Source organism: Periplaneta americana, chromosome 6 (assembly GCF_040183065.1).
Source record: "Periplaneta americana isolate PAMFEO1 chromosome 6, P.americana_PAMFEO1_priV1, whole genome shotgun sequence".
NCBI lineage: Eukaryota > Metazoa > Arthropoda > Insecta > Blattodea > Blattidae > Periplaneta > Periplaneta americana.
In genome coordinates this window covers 60,387,201-60,408,912 of record NC_091122.1, presented here as the reverse complement: position 1 = coordinate 60,408,912, position 21,712 = coordinate 60,387,201, and the positions used below count along the sequence as shown (strand labels likewise).

At 35.9% G+C, this 21,712-nt stretch overlaps 1 long non-coding RNA gene across 1 annotated transcript; it reads left to right on the top strand.

The window, feature by feature from the left end:
- The first annotated feature begins 5,289 nt into the window (after positions 1-5,289).
- Positions 5,290-10,604, top strand: LOC138701366 (uncharacterized). The gene is made up of 3 exons (XR_011332528.1): positions 5,290-5,370; positions 9,093-9,170; positions 10,558-10,604. It is a non-coding gene; the product is annotated as an uncharacterized lncRNA (long non-coding RNA).
- The last annotated feature ends 11,108 nt before the right edge of the window (positions 10,605-21,712 follow it).

Sequence of the window (21,712 nt, the reverse complement as noted above, 5' to 3'; positions counted from 1 at the left end):
TAATATTGATCAGTTTCATATCTGAATTTTCTGCGTTTTTATCTTGAAAACAAATTACAAAAATAGGCTAAATGCAGAAATAGAAACGAGACTACAGCTTTCCGCCCTAAAACCAGGTAATTATACAAAGAATTTGTTGCCTTTAAAAAGAAACACACTCATCCCACCAAACAGAATAATTAAGTACTGGATTTTATATAATTACGTGTGTTAATAATTTAATACTATTAAAATATATTAACATTTATATCTTAAGGATAATTTCGATTTTTATGCTTTTAACGATCTTATGGAAGTTCATAGTAGGTCTACAGATTGCAGCAAATGTGCACTTTAAAATAAATTGAAAATGGAAGTTTTTGAAAATCTATATGCATTATTAACACATTTTCAATTATACAATTACACCCACTTAAATAAAATAATAATAATAATAATAATATAATAATAATAATAATAATAATTCTGACAGTAATGAAACTTCGAAATCCCCTCATACCACACATGGGACTGTTATCTGTGTTAATTCATGATCAAAGCAAAGTGAGAAATATTAATATTACAAATGAATAGCACATTTTAGAAAGGAACTACGTCAAAATTAGCTAATTTTTAGGAGAGCTAAGAAACTTATTTTCATGAACAGGCTAAATATGAGTGTACCAGTCCAGTACTATAAATAACAACTTGATGTCAGAGATACAGGGAAAGGTTTGACTAAGTTCCTTTCTTTGCAAATCAATACTTCATGGAATTGTTAATAATTTGATCACAAAAAACTCAAATTTTGACTTAGTTCCTTTCTAAAACGTGCGATTCAAATATACAGGTGGTACATACTAATTATAGGGTAAAGTACACATATTTTATCGCCTAATTACATATTTGGGTGAGTCGTGATAGTGTGTAGTTAAAATCAATTTGTTCCTCGTAAAATACTACATTTTACTAAATTTCAATTTAATAATAATAATAATAATAATAATAATAATAATAATAATAATAATAATAATAATAATAATAAGAGAGACAGAAATGGATGCAAGAACTCCAAGCTTATATAATACATTAAAAATGATTCACAGTGGAAAATGTATCACAAAATTGTTACAGTTATTATTAAATATAATTCAAATTGAAGTAACTGTTACGAATGAATATCTGACTTCGAAATGTTTGTAATTTTTCATCTATGTTATAAACACAATAGCAAAGATCTTACGGTGGCCACAAACTGATCACAGGTCCTTTGAATAACACCTAAGTTGACATGTACTTATCTTTCTTCTTTGGTGCTCCTATTATCGAAGCGGTCTCAACGTTGACAGGAATTGAAATATATTGAATCCCATTAAGTCTGATCACTTGTTTAGATCACATAATCCTGTAGCTCATCATCGATTCACTTTGAAAAAAGTGCATACATTTTATCTCTCCACGTTCGAATGTGGAAAGCTGCATGTGTACTGCATTTTCGGCACTGGTTCCGAGAGGGTGGAAAGAAAAAATGTGTGCCTACCTGTGTGCTCCCCACTCCACATGTATATAAAAATTGAAGTTTTTTTTTTTTTTTTTTTTTTTTTTTTTTTTTCAGAATTCTATAATTTATAATTGAGACTATCAAATGCAAACTCGCCTTATCCAGGTAAAGTGATTTGTCAGAAAACAGGAAAAACCGTTATGGATATGGACAGTTTTGCATTTGATAGTAGTTTTCTGAGGTATGTAGAAGAGGAATTAGACAAGATTTGCACAAACCGACTATATCAGTAGATTGAGAGCTGCAAGAAGTAAAACTTCCCATATGGAACTCTTTTTTTTTTTTTTTTTTTTTTTTTTTTTTTTTTTTTTTTTTTTGATAAGGCGAGGTTTGCACTTGATAGCCTCAGTTATTACTTTAAGGGGTTAGGTATAACTTATAGCAGTAAAATTTTGTAAAAATATTAAACATTTTTTCCTCCTTTGTTGTATCTTGTACAATAATGAAAATTAGTTTGTGTAAAAGATTGTCCTTCTGCTATATGAAAAAAATTTACGATTAAAAAAAAAATTATTTGTAAATTTTTTAAAATTCAAAATGAAGGCAGTTCACTGTGCAGTAATGAAGTGTTCCTCTCATAAATAAAAAACTATCAACCTTTTGTAATGAATTGTTTTGTGTGTCTTTATGCATGTTATATCTACAATATGAAGTAAAATCACTTCTATACCTTTGATAGATTGTCTGATAAAAAATAAATTCATTTAAAAATGCTGAGATATCAGTATTGTCTTCTAACACAAAATGAAAAAAAGATATATATAGTTGAAAGTGCATGATATTGTAAATATGAGTTTCACCATTAATATAAAAGAGAGAAATTTTATGAGTTATGAGGGAAACAATTCATCACTGCACAGTGAACTGCCACCATTTTGGATTTTGAATTTTTTTTTTAAATAGTAAGAAATATATATATATATATTTTTTACATAGCAGAAGGACAGTGTTTTACACATACCAATTTTTATTGTTGTACAAGATATAGTAATGGAGGAAAAAAATGTTGAATATATCCAAAAGTATTGCTGCTGTAAGTTATACCTAACCCCTTAATAAATTATATTCAGTTCGCGATTTTTCCGTAGAATTTGTTTGATAACTTCTCTTATCACTGCATAAATTAATAATAAGGAAGTGTTAGTTTACTTAAACTTGATAGAAGTTTAACTTCATCTTGTTCTTGTGCAGTGTCTAGGTATTGCGCAAACTAAAAATTAATTAATGGTATTTGTGAATTTAAAAATGGTGTCGTTCTAATAATCTTATTATTAATGTAGACAGAACTTCATGTTTATTTCTTAGTAATAATGTTAATTCTACATATCTAGTATTTCAATGACATAACTTTAATCTTAAGGGGAGAATGTAGGCATCGGTAGGTCCCTATTTCCGCCATGTTAAGTTGGTGCACTTTATGTACCTTTTTCTCTGAATGTAGTTAAGGTAGAATCGTGCAATTTTGCACACTAGTAGACAAGAATGTTTTTAATCAATCTTGGATTTTTCAGATTATAATGTTAGAAATATTGAGATTTGTCACCAAACATACCTACATTCTCCCCTTAAATCATTCTTGAAGACTAACTTTCTTCTTCCTGTTCAATAAGGATCTTAGTTGATCTTTTTACAGTGATGATTTTTGTAATGTTTTAGACTCAGTAAGGGGGGCAAAGGCTAATTGGGATTTCCCAGTCTTTGATCGGGTCAAAAACCCTGATGGAACTGATATTTAACCTTTGCGGTGAATTTCGGTGAAGTCCGGAGGGCCTAATTAGTCAAATTCACTATCCTCACCTCCATGCTAGGGCCCCCTGGGATCTTTTAAGATGCGAAAGAAAGAGTGGTGTGCGGAAGCAATGGGGAACTTCCGCATTTATCTGTCCAGGAATTTAACTGAAAAGTGCATGATGAGCTCGTCCCTGGTAAAAGATTCCAGACATAAACTATCCCCCCAATCGGATGTCCGGGTGGGGGATACCAGGGAAGGGCACATCATGACGCAGTTTAGCACAACAGAAGAAAGATCACCTATTGGAACCCTTTCGTCGCCAGGTAAGATGAAAAAGTTGAAGGAAGCAATGTGAAGAAATAGAGGAGTGAATGTAATGGGAATACCAGAAGGGAGGTAGGAAAATAGTGGGGAGTTGGTGAGTGTTGAATAGGGCTGGAAGTTGATGAAATATCATATTTTTTCTGAGATATCATAGACAATGCAGGATATAATATAAAGTCGTTTCATTTTAACATGAACCAATATAGTCTATGCCTACTTTTATTTTGCATTTATTTGCATTTTTTGTCTTTCATTGTTTACTGGTCATTTTTTAGGAAATGTTATTAGCAGGCTTCGAGACTTGGGACCCGATACAATAAGTTTACTGTGCATGTATTATAGGTTGTTGACTTGCTGCAGGTAGTGAAAGGTAGAGATGTGTTGAGGTAACAACGTTGCTATTTAGAATAGAGTACGGTAGTATGGGGAAACACACACATAAGTACATTCTGAAAGTAAGTATACATTACACAATGACAATGTCAAAAGAATGTGAAAAGTATTTATTCTCCTGTCTTTTATAAGCATTTGTGTTGAATTATACACAGTGTTCATATTGGAAATAAACATATAGCAATTTTAATTTCTTCATTTATCCTATAGGTCTTTAGTAAGTGCAGTTACAGTACCGAATTGCAATGTACTACAAGATACATTCTCAGTGTCTCAAACGTAAATCTTTTTCGGTTATATGCCAACCACAGTTTGTACTGTGAAAAGCTATGCTCTACGTCGCATGGCGTGATAGGTTCAAAACGAAGAAAACCTAATATCATTGCAGTCTCTAAGAGACAGTCCTTTATTCTCGGGTGACTCTATGTCCACTAATTTGCTGTTATATTACACAGTGATCCATATTCGTTATTTTTACATAAAATTGATTTCCACTTCTATTTTACACGGTCAGTAACCGGTGTACTTGGTGCCTCATTAATTTTCTGTGTCATATTCTTAACTAATTTCAGGGCTTCTGGCATCTTTTGCGCTGACTTTTCTAACTGTGTAATAGTTTCAGACATAGTTTGAAAATAGATTTGTATGAAAACCAAATTATTCGTCAGAACCTTCAAATCCAGAGCGTTTTCCTTTGCGTATTTGTTGGCATTCATTCTACAGTACCCCCACCCACTGTATACTTTACCACTATACTCAGTACGCCGTTATGCGGATTTCCCACAGAACTGCTCTATCAGGTCCGAAGTCTCGAAGCCTGGTTATTAACAATTACGAGTAGACACAAACTAACTTACGCTGGTCAGATTAGTTTACGAGCTGAATAACGTTAAGATTATGTTTTAGAGGACATTTTTTTCATAACTGTTTTGTTTGATTTTTTATTTTGTTTGAAGAAGACAAATTACCTCCCAAGTAATGGTTCGTTTTTTTATATATTTTTTTACCAGGTCAAACCTAATAATAACTGATAGGATTTGGGCAATAATTATTCAAGTGGGTCGTTGATATCAATTGTATAACAAATCCATTTTCTTTGTATTTTCTAAAGTGAGTTTCAGAACGGTATACGACAGCACTCGAAACAGAACGAATTTCCATAAGTCCTTTAGTGATAGCTTGTGTATCTATGTTCTATTCTCTGAGCATGCGTAGTTTCTTGTATTTGGAAATTAGAATATTCAACGTCTCATTACCTTTTTTCTAATAGAAACAACAGTGAGGAAGAAGAAGACGGACGCAGCAACACAGGTGCCCGAAGTCATCGAAAAGAACGACGCATGGACGCAGACGGAGAAAATAGAGTCTATTTCTTCTGAAGGTACCGTTATTGTTTACATCAGTGACGTGTAGTAATATTTCAAAGTAGGGAAGCAGTAACTAAATACAGTGAATATTTAGAAAATAAATTACCTACTCATCTATAATTTAAACTGCAGAACGACTTTCCCGTATTGTTTGTGAAACTCGCCTATGACGATATCATAAAATCGAAATTGTTGTGACAGTTTCTTAATAAAAGGGTTTCCAATTTCAAAACTACTGACTGTGACATTCGCTCTTGGCGTATAGAGTTTCTCACAAATTCTTTACCCCCTTGCGAATAGGGAGGAAGTAGTGGTAGGAATTGTTAGTGTAGTTCACAAACTTTGACAACTGCAGAGTAGCCGCCTCTAGCTTATTTTCCTTACTAAATTTCACAACTCAAGATAATACAATATAATGGATCTTGAAACTTTTAACTTGCCGTGCTCTAAAAACAGTAAAACGAGACTTATCAGAGTTTTCCCCTGTATTATTCATATGATATGATATATGACATGACATGATATATATGATACGATATGGTATGATGTAATGATGATATGATATTACGACATGATATATTATATATGATATGATATGAACAGCAGAGGGGAAAACGTGATGAGTCCAAAATTATTCATTTTATGTTTTAATAATAATAATAATAATAATAATAATAATAATAATAATAATCCGTGATGTCACAGCTGTTGAAGGGCCCAGACCGCACAGGCTGCTTTTGGCCTTACGTTCCGTGCCAAAACAGAGGCGGACGATTAGCATGATGACCCCCCAGCTGTTACAGCTGGCTTTCCCAACCGGATTTTGACTAGAGTTTACTACTATTCTAAAATAATGAGAATAATATGTCAGGCATTTTGCACAAGATTCAATATGTGCACTTCATTTCTTCGTTTACCTTACTTTATCTGGTTACAAAACACACCTAACAGCGTTTGAAGCTTATCTGTTGTCATACTTTGTTGCCTACAAGGAGATTTTTGAATGCTGAAAATTATCGTTCTACATCACTGAAGTTACTGGACAAAATGTTTGTGTAAAAATTGTGATTTTGTAAGATTTAGATTCAAACAAGCCACATTTTCTCGTATTTTCTATACTGAGCACAGTGCTGTAAGCAAAATATTTCGACAGTACCATATCTAGTTTTGTATTCACAGCCTCATCAGTGGTTTCTTGTGCTTGGGAAATGTGTTCTATTAGGATTCTACTCAAACGGTGTGGAAAAGCTAGTTACGACTGGCGTGTGAAAGGGAGAACTATGTGGCACTGGTAAGGTGGTGTGACAGAAAAATAGTGAATTTTGTGTCAACTTACGCAGCTGTTCATCCTGAAGTAAAGTGTAAGAGATGGAGCGTAAACGAAAAGAAATCTGTAGAGTTAAAATGTCCCAAAGTTGTTTCAAAACATAACCACTTTATGGGATGAGTAGATTTGGCGGATATGCCCTTGGAATTGTACAGAACTGATTTAACACCGACAAGATGGTACACTAGAATAATATATTGGAGCATTAATGTTGCTGTTGTGAATGGCTGGTTGTATATCGTAGACATCAGAAACTGCGAAATCAGTGAATATTCTCTTGCAAAGTTCCAAGCGCACATCGCAGCTGAGAAAGGAAAGAACAAAAGGCGTCGTTCTAATGAAAATCAAGGGATCTCTCCGAAAGGAAGAAAATTTGTGATCCAACCAGTTGACAAAGTCCGATATGATGGTTATCAGGACTGGCCAAAGGCAGATGCAAAATATTGCCCTAAAGGCCTTACTCAGACAGTTCGCTCCAAAATGCAAAGTTGTTGTTGTTGTTTTCTAATGCCAGGCGTTTGACAATAAAGTCATTTGACCTCTTGCACTCCAATATTTTTTAAAGATATTATCATGACCAGCCACTGAAGCACAGATTTTGAGGTGTTCCGAATCCATTTCTTGGTTTGAGTTGCACAATGGACAGTTAGGGGACTGATATATTCCAATTCTATGCAGGTGTTTGGCCAAACAATCATGGCCTGTTGCCAATCTAAATGAAGCTACAGACGATTTTCGTGGTAAATCGGGAATTAACTGTGGATTTTGATGCAGAGAGTTCCATTTTTTCCCTTGGGATTGTGTTATCAAATTTTGTTTGTTGAAGTCTAAGTATGTAGATTTAATAAATCTTTTCACAGAGTAATACGTAGATTTAGTAACAGGTCTGTAAGTAGCAGTGCTGCCCTTCTTTGCTAAAGCATCCGCATTCTCTTTTCCCAGGATTCCACAATGGGATGGTATCCATTGGAATACAATTCTTTTATTGAGTGATATTAATTGAGAGAGCATTTTAGTTATTTCTGCTGTTTGAGATGAAGGTGTGTGTTTAGAGACTATTGATAGAATAGCTGCTTTGGAGTCTGACAATATAACTGCATTCTTAAATTTACTGATGTGGCATAGAAGATTCCTGAGACTTTCACTTATTGCAGTGATTTCTTCATCAAAACTTGTTGTTCCATACCCAAGAGATCTATAAAGTGAGAAGAGATAGCATGTAACACCTGCACTGGCACCTTGTTCTCTGGAGATCAAGGATCCGTCAGTGTATAAATGAAGCCAGTTTTGTGGAGGGTATCTAATATTAATTGTCTCTAAAGACAATTGTTTTAGTATTTCAGTGTTTACTTCTGATTTCAGTATTTCTTCTGTTAAATTTAGATTATACTCTATATTTAATACAGTTAAAGGGTTTGGTTTAATTTGTAGGTTTTCTTTTAAATTCGGGATATTTATTTTCTGTTTTAATTCTTGAACAATGGATATGAAACTTTTTTGAGTTTTCAATCTACAGAGAGGACTGTATGAATGCCAATTGTTTCCTGGTAATCTAATAAGTTTTTCATATTGAATCAGTGCTTTTTCTTCTATTGTCATTTTGATGTTGTTAATATTAGTGAGGAATCTCATAGAATCTATTGGAGTTGTTTTGATCCCACCAGTAATGAGCCTGAGAGCTTGGTGTTGAACATATTCTATTTCGTTTAAGAAAGGTGAAGTAATTAAAATTTCTCCGCAGTATGTCACTACTGGCTGTATAAACATTTTGTATGTAGTGTTCAAAGTATTCCTAGAGCATCCCCATTTCTTTCCTGCTAGTCTTTTTAGAAGGGAGAATCTTTTACTAGCTTTTTCAGAAATGTATTTCAAATGGTTGCTCCATATTAACTTACTATCGAAAATAACTCCAAGATATTTGGATTCATAAGTCCTAGGAAGGTGTTGGCCATTGTATTGGATATTGAATCTGTGCATGACTTCGGGAAATAACTGCTTTCTCAATTTCCATAATAAGTAATATGACAAAAATTCTTAATTCTGAATTTTTGTAATGCTTTGTAAGAGATGGTTGTGTTTTTTTTTTTTTTTTTTTTTTTGTTATTTTCTAAAATAACTCATTGTAATGATGATAACACATTCCTGTTTTATGTTGTTGTCTAGAAATTAAAACATTTGAAGTAGTTTATTCTTTGTGTTTTTTTCACCATAACAATCATTTCACCCCAAATGTAGGTCTCAAGCTACACGTTAAAAAATGTAACCTTACGAGGGATTACTCCATTATTGCGATAAAATATATAAATTATATTTTACATAATTTTTTTACGTTAGGTGTTGAAAGGGTAATATGATATTCAGTGAAAGCAATGACATGCTCAACGGTCAAGTTCATTTTGCTTTTTGCAGAAATACTGACTGTCAGCGATTTTACAACATTATCAGACACCAGTATTGTAGCAGAAGAAGAGATGGAGGGAAAGAATGGTAATATCTTCGTTTAAATTATTTTGGATGTTATGTTATGTTATGTTATGTTATGTTATGTTATGTTATGTTATGTTATGTTATGTTATGTTATGTTATGTTATGTTATGTTATGTTATGTTATGTTATGTTATGTTATGTTATGTTTACTGTCACTGTCTTGTTAAAACGCTATAGAATTTCGTGTTAGAATGTAAAAATAATGGTCTTGCTTTCTGTCAAGGACCTAATATGTTTATACATTGTGTTTTAAAAGTGGACTAAAAGTAATCCCAGTATTAGGAAATTTTAGCTAAGAAGAGTTAGGTGGTTGAATTTTACTGTAACTTTTCCGGAAAATGTGTTATATGCAATCATACATTGGGAATCACCAGTATCTTGCCCTAAAAACTGGTACCTGGTCCCAGCAGAGGAATGTCCTAGGAAATACTTGCAGGAGAGTAGCAAGAAACCTAAGAGACGAAAAGTGGAAACATTATTAGCAAGTACGAGTAGACACAAACGAAGACTATGCTGGTCATATTAATTTACGATAGGAATAACGTTAAAATTGTGTTTTGGAGAACATTTTTTCACAACTGTTTTTTTATTTTGTTTGAAGAAGACAAACTACTGTACCTCCCAAGTAATGGTTCGTTTTTTATCTTTTTTTTTTGGGCCAGGTCAAGCCTAGTAATAACTGATAAGATTTGGACAATAATTATTCCACTTTCTGTTGAAGAAACTGAAACATCGGTCCCATGACTCTGTAAAACTCCATTTTCGAGTTATTCAGGAAATAAAAATCATTGCGACCAGGTTTTAATCTACTTTTCTCTGCATGACTCGCACATGTCTGAGCCTGAGCCTGAGCCTGAGTCTGAGATACTGAGACGAGACGGAAGACTTCACTTCTGTGCGGCATGTCAATATACTCACCAAGGTCTAAAGATATATAGACGGCCCAGTTCAAGAGGGAAACAACTCATAATTTAAAATTATGTTAAACCTGAATTTTTAAGCTTCATGTTGCTGTGAAAAATCCAATTAACACATTTTAATTATTTGAAACTTATAATATAGCTATATAAAACATTATTAACAGAATTCTGGAGCAATTTCAATGATCCTTTGGTTTCTCAAAGCAACATATTGCTTTAAAATGTAGTTTTCTCAAAACTTTAAATTTTCAATTGTTTCCTTTTGAACTGGGTCGTTGATATCAATTATATAACAAATCCATTTTCTTTGTATTTTCTCAAGTGCGTTTCAGAACGGTTTACTACAGCACTCGAAATAGAACGAATTTCAATAATTCCCTTAGCGATAGCTTGTGTATCTATGTTCTATGTCTCTGAGCATGCGCAGTTTCTTGTATATTTCAACTCAGAATAATATTGCTTTTCAGCTGAACCCGACACAGTACAGGAGATACAGACGGAGGCAGCCAATGAGACCAGAGGCTGCGAGGTCTACGTGGAACCTATAGTGATCATCCTTACACAGGCGTCCACACAAACCTCAGAATCTGACTTTTGTGAAGGTACAATAATTGTTTATGTCACAGTGACGTGTAGTAATATTTCAAGGCAGGAAGCAGTAACTAACTAGAACCCATAGAGAACAAATGCTGGGCCTCTTTCGCGCTTCTTTTCCTGGACTCATTTAGCTGACATTATCACCTTCATTTCATAACAGCAGTTGACAAAGCATCGTAAAACAACTCACGAGAAAATATTACTATTATGGGTTCAAAAGTGAAAAATTTGTTCAATATTATTGATTTGCCGCATATGTTAGAAGACTTCAGTATTCTGTAAGTTTATAAAATTGACAGTTTCGAATAACACTGTAGGAGGAAGATGACTGTTCGTACAACAAAAATGCACTTACAGTATATTGCATCACGTAAGTATATTGGAATTTTAGTTAATGTGTTAGAAATTTGTTCCAATAAACATAACAAGCGTCTTTTGAATACTTCCTCCAATAAAGCATTATGCATACATGACCTACATGATTTCAATGTTACCAATATCATAATTACGCTGTGATAATTATTATGGAATAATTTACATACTTCAGAAAAATGCTTTCCAATTGGGACCACATTTCTAATTTCATGTTTCATTTACCGACTCTGTGAGGCAATGAATATCATTTTGATTATCTACATATTATTTCAAATCCCTAAATTTATTTTTCTTCGAGGTTATACCTTTATTAGAAGTAACCGTTACTACGTGCTTCATCTTTAGATTTCTTTTCAGACTTTACTTGTATGATTCACTTGTTAATAGTTTGGTGATGTACGTGTTGTCATGCTATTGTCCATCCGAGTGGTTATGTCACATGCTCGTCAAAACAGGGGAAATCACATGACAGTATTTAAGGGTTTTTTTTTTCTTAAAATTACTTTAAAAAGTTGTATAATACTACGTAAAATTGCAAATCCGTACAGAAGATATTTGCAGAGAAGAGCCTAACAACTCAGACACTATCCCTTACAGAGAGGACAGGAGAAACAAGTGTGACAAACCGGGATGCGACATGACCATTCGGCTGGACAGTACCTATTTATCCTCCTCATAGTTAGCAAACAGTGTATTATGAAGATTTTAACTCAGAATTACACTGTCTTTTAGCTGAACGTGAAACAACTAAGTATAAGCTGCCGGAGAAGATGCTGATAGACGCTAACACCCAGATGGAGGGGGGCAGAGATCCCGACAGGAGCAGGGCTATCAGAGAGAGAGATGAATTGAAACCCAAACGTTGGCAGCACATAATGCGGGTGGCGATGCCACAGGACCTGCGGACTCGTTTTGGAGCCATCGACATCATTGGAACTTTTGGATCGGATGGTAAGTAATTGTTTATATTCTGAAGTAGTGGCGCTTTCAGCTAAGGACAAGTTCAGGAGATTTGAATTATTATTGGTACAATTATGCCTTGGCAATTAGAACATGTTGTTGTTGTTGTTTTCTAATGCCAGGCGTTTGACAATAAAGTCATTTGACCTCTTGCACTCCAATATTTTTCAAAGATATTATCATGACCAGCCACTGAAGCATAGATTTTGAGGTGTTCCGAATCCATTTCTTGGTTTGAGTTGCACAATGGGCATTATACCGCCACCATTCCATTGTAAGATGTTTAGTTGATTCTGTACCATTAAAGTAGTCCCTGCCCGGAGATCCGATTGGGGGACTATTTTACCTCCGGATAATTTTACCTTAATGGTACTCATTTCATATTGGAGTTAAATGGCAAGTTGTAGCCGATTTAAGTGAACACCATATTTTAACGTTTTGGTGGCTACTTCATTCACACACAACCCCCAGAATGTCTGGAGGACCACACCTGCTGTTGGTCGATGGGTCCATTGGACCTAGCTGGGGGATCTTGTTGATCACCAGCTTTCCCTCCTTAAGCCACTGGAGGACGATTTTAGTGCCATAGCTGGTCAGCACTAGGAACAGAAAAGTAGAAAGAGGAGGAAGGAAAGGGAAATGAACCCCTAGGCACCGAATGCTCTAATGGCGTCGGGGTCGAAGAAAGTAAGAGTTCAGTCAGAGGACTGGATAGGAAAGGGTAAAGAGGGAATTAGGTATTGGATAGAGGAAAATTATACCAAATTCAGTCAATAACTCATCAAGCTGACCAGTGCTAATTGATGAGTAGCCCCTCCCTTTAGTTCAGCTCGTAAAATTATGCTTACTAACAGCTGCACCACGGGAAGGTAGGGATGGGACATTGGGTATCTGTCCAGGTTGGTTCCTTAAAGCCTTCAATGGGAAGTATTAATGACTCTCCCCCCTGTATCCGACAGATACCCTTTTGCAGCCGCAATTAGAACATAAGAGCTTACAGTGGTTAGGGCACCTTAAAAGAATGGAAAGGGAAATTCTGTCAAAGAGAATATTAAATTTAAAAGTGAAAGGAAGACGACCAATGTGAAGAGCACGGGAAATGTGAATAGATGAAATTCAGAAGAACTTAAAGGAACGGGGATACAAGTGAGATGAAATAAACAGGGAAAAAGCTTCGGAAGACAGAGACGAATGGAGGCATATTTGGAATCGACCTTCGGAAAAGAGGAATGATGATGACAGGTAGCGAATAGGGTTTTATCCAGTAGTGTCATTCAGCCATTTCTCACCTCTCCACAGTGGCATCGATCACCTCAAAACCCGGCCAGAAATCGATTTTTCAAAATGCGAATAACAGGATGTGCCCCACCTGCCATTGTTCTATTATGTCAGTGGGTCATAAAACTGCAGATGATGACTGCATTTCAACTCTCCTCAGTGGTGAGAGCTGAAAGTGAGAGTTTGTGTGTGTGCTTGGTCTCTTGGCGCTAAGCTTATTTCTGACGCGCGTTTCAAGACACGTTTCTGGCAATGTAATCTTTTGTGATATGGCGAGTAATGTATTTCCTGACTTTGTTTATGTGTATATTATTCTGACACAGTGATGTTTTAAGCATATTATGTTATTAGTCGTTATATTTTGACGTACCGTAGTTTCCCCTAACTATGGTCCACATTTGTCACATTTTTCTTTGTATATTCAATACTATTCATCCAGATTAAGTGAAATTTTGGCTTCGGACTCTTGTAAGTGTATATTAAATAAATATTGACATATGTGTTTGAAATTATTTAATTACAAGTGTTGAAAAAATAATAAGCATTGGTACATAGTTGTATTCTGAGTTGCCCAACTATGGTCCACTCATATATTCATGCTTGAAAGCATGAATGGACTATAGCTGGAGCTGTAATTATTCGTAAATCAATACATTGAGTTTCTAATTTAAGAGTAGAAACATAATCTAGCGCAGAAATATTAAAAATAAATGAAAAGTACATGGATTCTTTTTATTAGTACACATTGCATAAACACACAATAAACAAGTGAAATCTGAAAGTCATTTTCCTGCAATAATGAACAACTACACACACAGGCAAAAATACAGGGCCACCTGAAGTTTCTCAATTTTTTTACGAGGTGAGAATCGAAAACCCATTATGAAATGAAGAAAACATTGCTTCCCAGAAAAAAAAAACTCTTTTTTATTATCACTTGCGCTATTATTTTTAACGCCAATCAATGGATGTAATTAAAAGGTGTAATAACTTACAAATTGTTTCAATTTTTTTCCAAATGTTCAACTGATTTTGTGGCCACCCAGATGTTACTAATAGCGGATATTGCCTTCCCGTGAATGTATGACTGTTACCATTCGCTGATTCAACCTTTCGATCAGATTCTGGATGTCAGTCTGGTCGATACTATTCCATTCTTTACTTAGAACATTTCGGAGCTGCTGTAAGTTGCTGTGAGGAGTTAGTCGACTTCTAACTCGCTTCCCTAGCATTCCCCACATATGTTCAGTAGGGTTTATATCAGGACTTCTTGCTGGCCATACCATCCTATTCAATCCAACATCGTGAAAGATCCACACATGTTCGATAGGGTTTATATCAGGACTTCTTGCTGGCCATGCCATCCTATTCAATCCAACGTCGTGAAGGAACTCATCCACGATTCTTGTAGCATGAGGGCGAGCATTGTCATTCATTAACAGGAACTTTTCACCAATAAGTGGGGCATATGGTACCACATGTTAAATTAGACCTTCTTCAATGTATCTTAGAGCAGTCAAAGCACCTCCATTAATGAAAACAAGTTCTGTGTGAGCTTCATACGAAATGCCATCCCATACCATTACTGATCCACCTTGGAAACTCACACGTGAACTGAAGGTACATGAAGAAAAACATTCTCCATCTCTTCTCCACACTCTTTCACGTCCATCTGTAAACTAAATCTCGATTCATCTGTGAAGCGCACTCGTCGCCACTGCTCCAGGTTCCAATTAGCATGATTGTGAGCAAAACGTAATCGTTCAAGACGATGTTGCTGGAGCAATTCTCGGCCTTTAGCTGGTCTTCATCCAGACGTCTGCTTACAGTTCTCTCACTCACGTTAACTTGTCTTATTTTCTGGAAGGCTCTTCTGGTCCCAAGAACTGCAGCCACATAACGCTGACTACTCCCATCTTCTATCAATGCAACCATTTTGCTGAATCGGTAGGACTTAGTGACATTTGTATACAATGAAGTACTCCAATACTGCCTCAAGAGAGCTTACCAGTCTGTAGACTTCTTCAGCATAGCTTGAATGAATCCGAGAAGTTTAGACACAATATTGCAAGAAAAACGAATCTCCTCTTCAGATCATTGTTGGCTATTACGTATTCAATATTACATTGTTACGTATCACAAAATAAATGAATTACTAAATGAACCTCAGCACACCTACAATTATTTATAAAATCGTAAAATTTTAAAAAATTTTAAATAAAATGTAGTTGGCCCGGTTTTTTTTGCCGGTGAGTGTATATTAAAGAACAAAAGTACGGTATCAGAATAAACTAACACATTCTTAGCAAAATATTCCCGGTATGCAAATAAATTCACTGATAATGTTTATTTACCATACTGAGAACTACAGTATATTCAGTAGGCTTATTTCTATCCTTTGAATCTCCACTTCTCTTGTAATTCTGAAATTGAAAATAATGATGACTATAATGTTAAATGGTGTTTTAGAATATACTGAGATACCGTATTTGGAGAAGTAAATAATCAAATTGTTCACATTTTCATTAAAACAAATAATTCAAAATGAAATACAACTATGGTCCACGAAAAATTGTGGTACATAGTTGAGGACTGACTTCTAGCCTTGAGGTTAAACATTTTTCACGCAGAGACCTTAACCTCTGCCAGTCTAATTATTACGTGAAAGTAAACACTATATAGCTAGGTTTAATTGTACAAACAATCATATATATATAATTTACCAGTTCTACAGAGGAGAGCTTAATAAAACAGACAAACACAAACTGAATCATTTCGTGTCTTCACATATTCAATAGAATGATGCACACTGACCTTGTTAAGCATCCATATCATTGCCACGTGTAATGGTAGATGGAAGCATCTATGGGGAACATAATTCCATCACATTGACGCCTTTGGCAAACACCGAACTCTTGGGGGACTAAGTAGTACATAATGCGTTTTGGACCATAGTTGGGTGCCTGGACCATAGTTATGGGAAATTACGGTATTTAATATCGTAGTAAATATGTTCCGCCGGTAATTGAAAAATTGCTCACACAGACTTACAAAAGTATCCCGAAGCTCCCCGATTCTGATTTATGTTGTAAGAAATTGTCTGACATTTCTATTTTTAGATTCTAAAAGAAAAAATTGCACCTTTCTTATTATATTCCAAGAAAAGCTTGCTACTGAGGGAATATGTTAGAACGTAAAAATACTGATAATGTGTTAATTACTTAAAGTTTATACTAAATGAAAAACCGAACTGTGGTTTTATATTACAAATAATGACTATTATTTCAATTTATGGTTATGAAATACCACTACAAATTAGTACTATATTGTTTAAAAAGCCATCTCATTTAGGATTTCTTTGTTTAATGATAGGGTACAAATGACATTTAGACGGAGACAAAGATTATATACGATATTGCAACAAAAATCTTCTGCCAGAAAGAAACAACAGACATTTTGTTGAATCATATAATAGCAGAAGCTGGAATAGAAAACTTTGAAGAAAAATCGCAAATATTAAATGGGCTGTTTTCCGATTTTGTAGCGAGTTGTTTGGTCAATAAGACAGAGTTTATTTTTGTTTATTGAAGCTGGTAGAGATAAGGCCATCAGGCCTTCTCTTCCCCTCTACCAAGGGATTACAACTACAATATTAAGAATACAATTATAATTATAATTACAATTAATATTAGGAGAAAATACACAAACGATTAGGGAAAACACCGAAATTTTACTTGAAGCAAGTAAAGCGATTGGTTTGGAAGTAAATCCCGAAAAGACAAAGTATATGATTATGTCTCGTGATCAGAATATTGTATGAAATGGAAATATAAAAATTGGAGATTTATCCTTCGAAGAGGTGGAAAAATTCAAATATCTTGGAGCAACAGTAACTAATATAAATGACACTCGGGAGGAAATTAAATGCAGAATAAATATGGGAAATGCGTGTTATTATTCGGTTGAGAAGCTCTTATCGTCCAGTTTGCTGTCGAAAAATCTGAAAGTTAGAATTTATAAAACAGTTATATTACCTGTTCTTCTGTATGGTTGTGAAACTTGGACTCTCACTCTGAGAGAGGAACATAGGTTAAAGGTGTTTGAGAATAAGGTTCTTAGGAAAATATTCGGGGCTAAGCGGGATGAAGTTACAGGAGAATGGAGAAAGTTACACAACACAGAACTGCACGCATTGTATTCTTCACCTAACATAATTAGGAACATTAAATCCAGACGTTTAAGATGGGCAGGGCATGTAGCACATATGGGCGAATCCAGAAATGCATATAGAGTGTTAGTTGGGAGACCGGAGGGAAAAAGACCTTTGGGGAGGCCAAGACGTAGATGGGAGGATAATATTAAAATGGATTTGAGGGAGGTGGGGTGTGATGATAGAGACTGGATTAATCTTGCTCAGGATAGGGACCGATGGAGGACTTATGTGTGGGCGGCAATGAACCTTCGGGTTCCTTAAAAGCCATTTGTAAGTAAGTAAGTATTAATATTAAATTTACAAATACAATAAAAATCAAAGTACTAAAAGATTAACTGATTAATAATAGCTAGATAGTTTATTGTAAAAGTTAAGAAGAGAGAAAAAAATTTTTTTTTATTAATTCAGTAAAAAGTAGACCTACGCTACGCAGTAAGAAAATGCTTAATAAGTTTGCTTTTGAACGCTACTGAATTCCGACAGTCTCTGATGTCACTGGGTAGGGTATTCCACAAGCGCGAGAGCGAGATTGTGTATGATGATGAATACGATGATGTCTTATGTGTTGGTATGGCTAGTATGTGGCTATTTTGCTTGCGAGTGAAGAGATTATGATACGTGGTACAGTCATTAAGTTCTAAGACTTGACGCCTGGAGGGTAGGCTCCCACAAGAATCTGGATGTATCACAAGATGCCGCATAACACGGCGTACATTTAAACAGAACCACATCCTCCCTCAAAATAGTCTCCGTTGGTCGTTATGCACGTTTGCCAACGTTGATATAGCTGCTGGAAGCACCGTTGAAAGATGTTGGCAGGAAGGTCCCGTATGGCTTCTCTTGTGGCAGTCATGACCTCTTCGGAAGAATGAAATCTACACCCACGTAGGGTTGCTTTCATGCGAGGAAAGAGAAAAAAATCGCATGGTGCGAGATCAGGTGAGTATGGAGGATGTGGAAGAACTGTCACCTGTTGTCTTGCAAGTTCCTCTTGGACAAGGACAGAGCGATGTGCAGGGGCGTTGTCTTGTAGCAACAGCCAATTCTTTGTACGCCATAGCTCAGGTTGCTTACGGCGAATTGAATCTCGTAAATGGCCAAGGATCTCTTTGTAGCGGGTTTTGTTCACAGTTGCACCTTCTGGGATGAATTCAATGTGAACAATTCCATTTGAATAAAAAAACAGTTCAAGCATCACCTTGCCTTTTGACTGTCTTGTCGCGGTTTTTTCTGTCGTGGTGATAACGGCGTTTTCCAGGTGGCGGATTGTCGTTTCAGTTGCGGATCGTAAAGGAAACACCAAGTTTCGTCTCCAGTTATTATCCAGTTGAGAAACGTCGGATCATCATCAGCACTACTGATGAGGTCACCACAAATCATCATGCGATCATCGCGTTGGTCTTGCGACAGGATTCGTGGCACACTGTGCTGGGTAACACGAGACATGTTCAGGTCATCAGACAGAATTTTGTAGCAAGTACCATGGCTGACCCCTACTGTTGCTGCGATATCGTCTACCGATTGGGAGCAGTTAGCACGCACCAACGTTGCAACTTCTTGGATCTTGCGTTCAGTTCGAATTGTTTGTGGCCGACCAGTACGCACATCATCTTCCAAACTGTCTCTTCCTTGCAAAAAAGTCGGTGCCACCTGAACACAACACTGCAACTCACTGCGTCCTCACCATAAACTTGCTGCATCATTTGAAACGTTTCGGCAGCAGTTTTGCCTAATTTCTGGCAGAACTTGATGTTTGCCCGTTGCTCAAACTGTGACATCTCGGGTTCCAACGTGCGCATTCAAATCACCGTCACAACAAAGACCGTAGTTCTGCTTACAGTGCATGCACTCAACTGTCTCTTGTTGGGTCGAGAGACTAACTGACAAGGTATCATACCATGGCGTCACCTATGCGCTATAGTACACCACAACGCCACTATGCACTCAGTATCAGAACTTAATGACTGCACCACGTATGATGACAGGTAAGTGAAACGGGAAGCAAGGTAGGTAGGTGTAGAGGTGTGAAGGACCTGGAAAAGGAGAACAAGAGAATGAAAATTTCTGCGTTCGTTAAGCCGTAGCCAGTTTAGAGTTTGGAAGGATGGGGTAATGTGGTCAGCACGACAGACATCGCAGACGTAGCGAACATAAGAATTATGAACACGTTGTAATTTTTGCGACTGGTTGACATTGAGGTCAGTCAGTAGAAAATCACAATAATCGAAGTGGGACATTATTAGTGTTTCCACTAGTATTTTCTTGAGTGATAGCGGGAGGAATTTTCGAATGCTGTTTAAGGAATGTGGTATGGAAAGCACTTTTTTGATAATATGGGTTACTTGGTTATTCCAGTTTAAATGCGTATCAAAGTAAACTCCAAGGTTTTTTAACAAAGGAAGCAAAATGAATTATTGTGTCGTTTAACTTGACTGAAAGAGCAGGAGTAATGTTGCATAATAGACGTCAATGTCCCACTAGGATTGCTTTTGATTTTCTTGCATTGAGAGTGAAACCAAACTTTCTGGCCCATGCAGATATAGATTCAAGGTCCTTGTTAAGATTGTGCATTGCGTCATTGAGTGAGTTAGGGGTTGTATGGATATAGATTTGTAAATCGTCTGCTTAAAGGTAATGGTTGCAGTGCTGTAGAGTCGAAGGGATGTCATTAACGTAAATAGTGAATAGTAGTGGTGATAGAACAGATTCCTGTGGGATTCCAGAATTAACGAGACGCCATGGGAAGTTCGACTTCCAATGGAAACATACTGCTGACGTTCGCTGAGATAAGAGGAGAACCAAGGAACTGTGCTTTCTGATAGTTGGAGTGATCGTAATTTTCTCGTCAGTAAGCCGATATTTACAGTGTCAAATGCTTTACTGAAGTCTAGTAGTGTCAGTATTGTAATTTTACGTTCGTCCATAGCTTTTCGGATGTCTTCCGTTACTTCCAACAGTGCAGTCGCTGTACTGTGTCGAGTCCTAAAACCTGACTGATATGTATCCAAGAGTTCATAGCTGTTTAGGTAGTCGATGAGTTGTCTGTGTACTATCCTCTCCAACGCCTTCGATAAGGTACTTAGAATACTTATAGGTCGATAGTCGTTGAGGGTAGTTGGCGTTTTAACTTCGGGTATAGGGCGCACAAAGGCATTTTTCCAAGCTTTAGGAAAAATGGATGTTGTCAGTGAAGCGTTGAAAATGTGTGTCAGTGTTGGTAAGATTACGTCATTAAGTTTGTTTATCATTGCGATACTAATGTCGTCAGAACCTGTCGCTTTGGATTTGTTGCGTTGGTAGAAAAGGAGATAGATTTCTTTAAGATTAGAGCTGGGGACAGAGCGAGTAGAACTGTTGAGTTACTCGGTTCTATCGGTTTATGTGGTTGGCAGCGGAGCACTGAAGTTACTCAGTTAATCGTAGCCGTTACCGGTCAGTTCAAACGTTCAAACAGAGTTCACGTGTGTTAATTCTAGCAGAGAACAACGTAGGTACTGTTGTATTTAAATATTTTCTGCTGCAGGACAAATTATTTCCTTATCCCCAAAGTGGGCTGAGAGGCCTCCAGTATTAAAGAGGAGTTCATTCTATTATATATGACCTGTCAACTGAGCCTAATGAACACTGACAGTCTGAACATATTACTGTACATAAGAATAATAATAATAATAATAATAATAATAATAATAATAATAATAATAATAATAATAATATTAAAGTCCAGGATAACAGAAAAAATATGGAATTGAACGGGTTACATCAGCTTCTTCTTTATGCGGATAATGTGTCTATATTAGGAGGAAAATCCACAAAAAATTAGGGAAAACACGGGAATTTTACTTGAAGCAAGTAAAGAGATAGGTGTGGAAGTATCCGGAAAAGACAAAGTATATGATTATGTCTCGTGACCAGAATATTGTACGAAATGGAAATATAAATGTTGGAAATTTATCCTTTGAAGAGCTGGAAAAATTCAAATATCTTGGAGCAACAGTAACAAATATAAATTACACTCGGGAGGAAATTAAACTTAGAATAAATATCTGAAATGCGTTTTATTATTCGGTTGAGAAGCTTTTATCATCCAGTCTGCTCTCAAACAAGCTAAGAGTTAGAATTTATGAAACAATTATGTTACCGGTTCTTCTATGTGGTTGTGAAACTTGGACTATCACTTTGAGAGAGGAACAGAGGTTAAG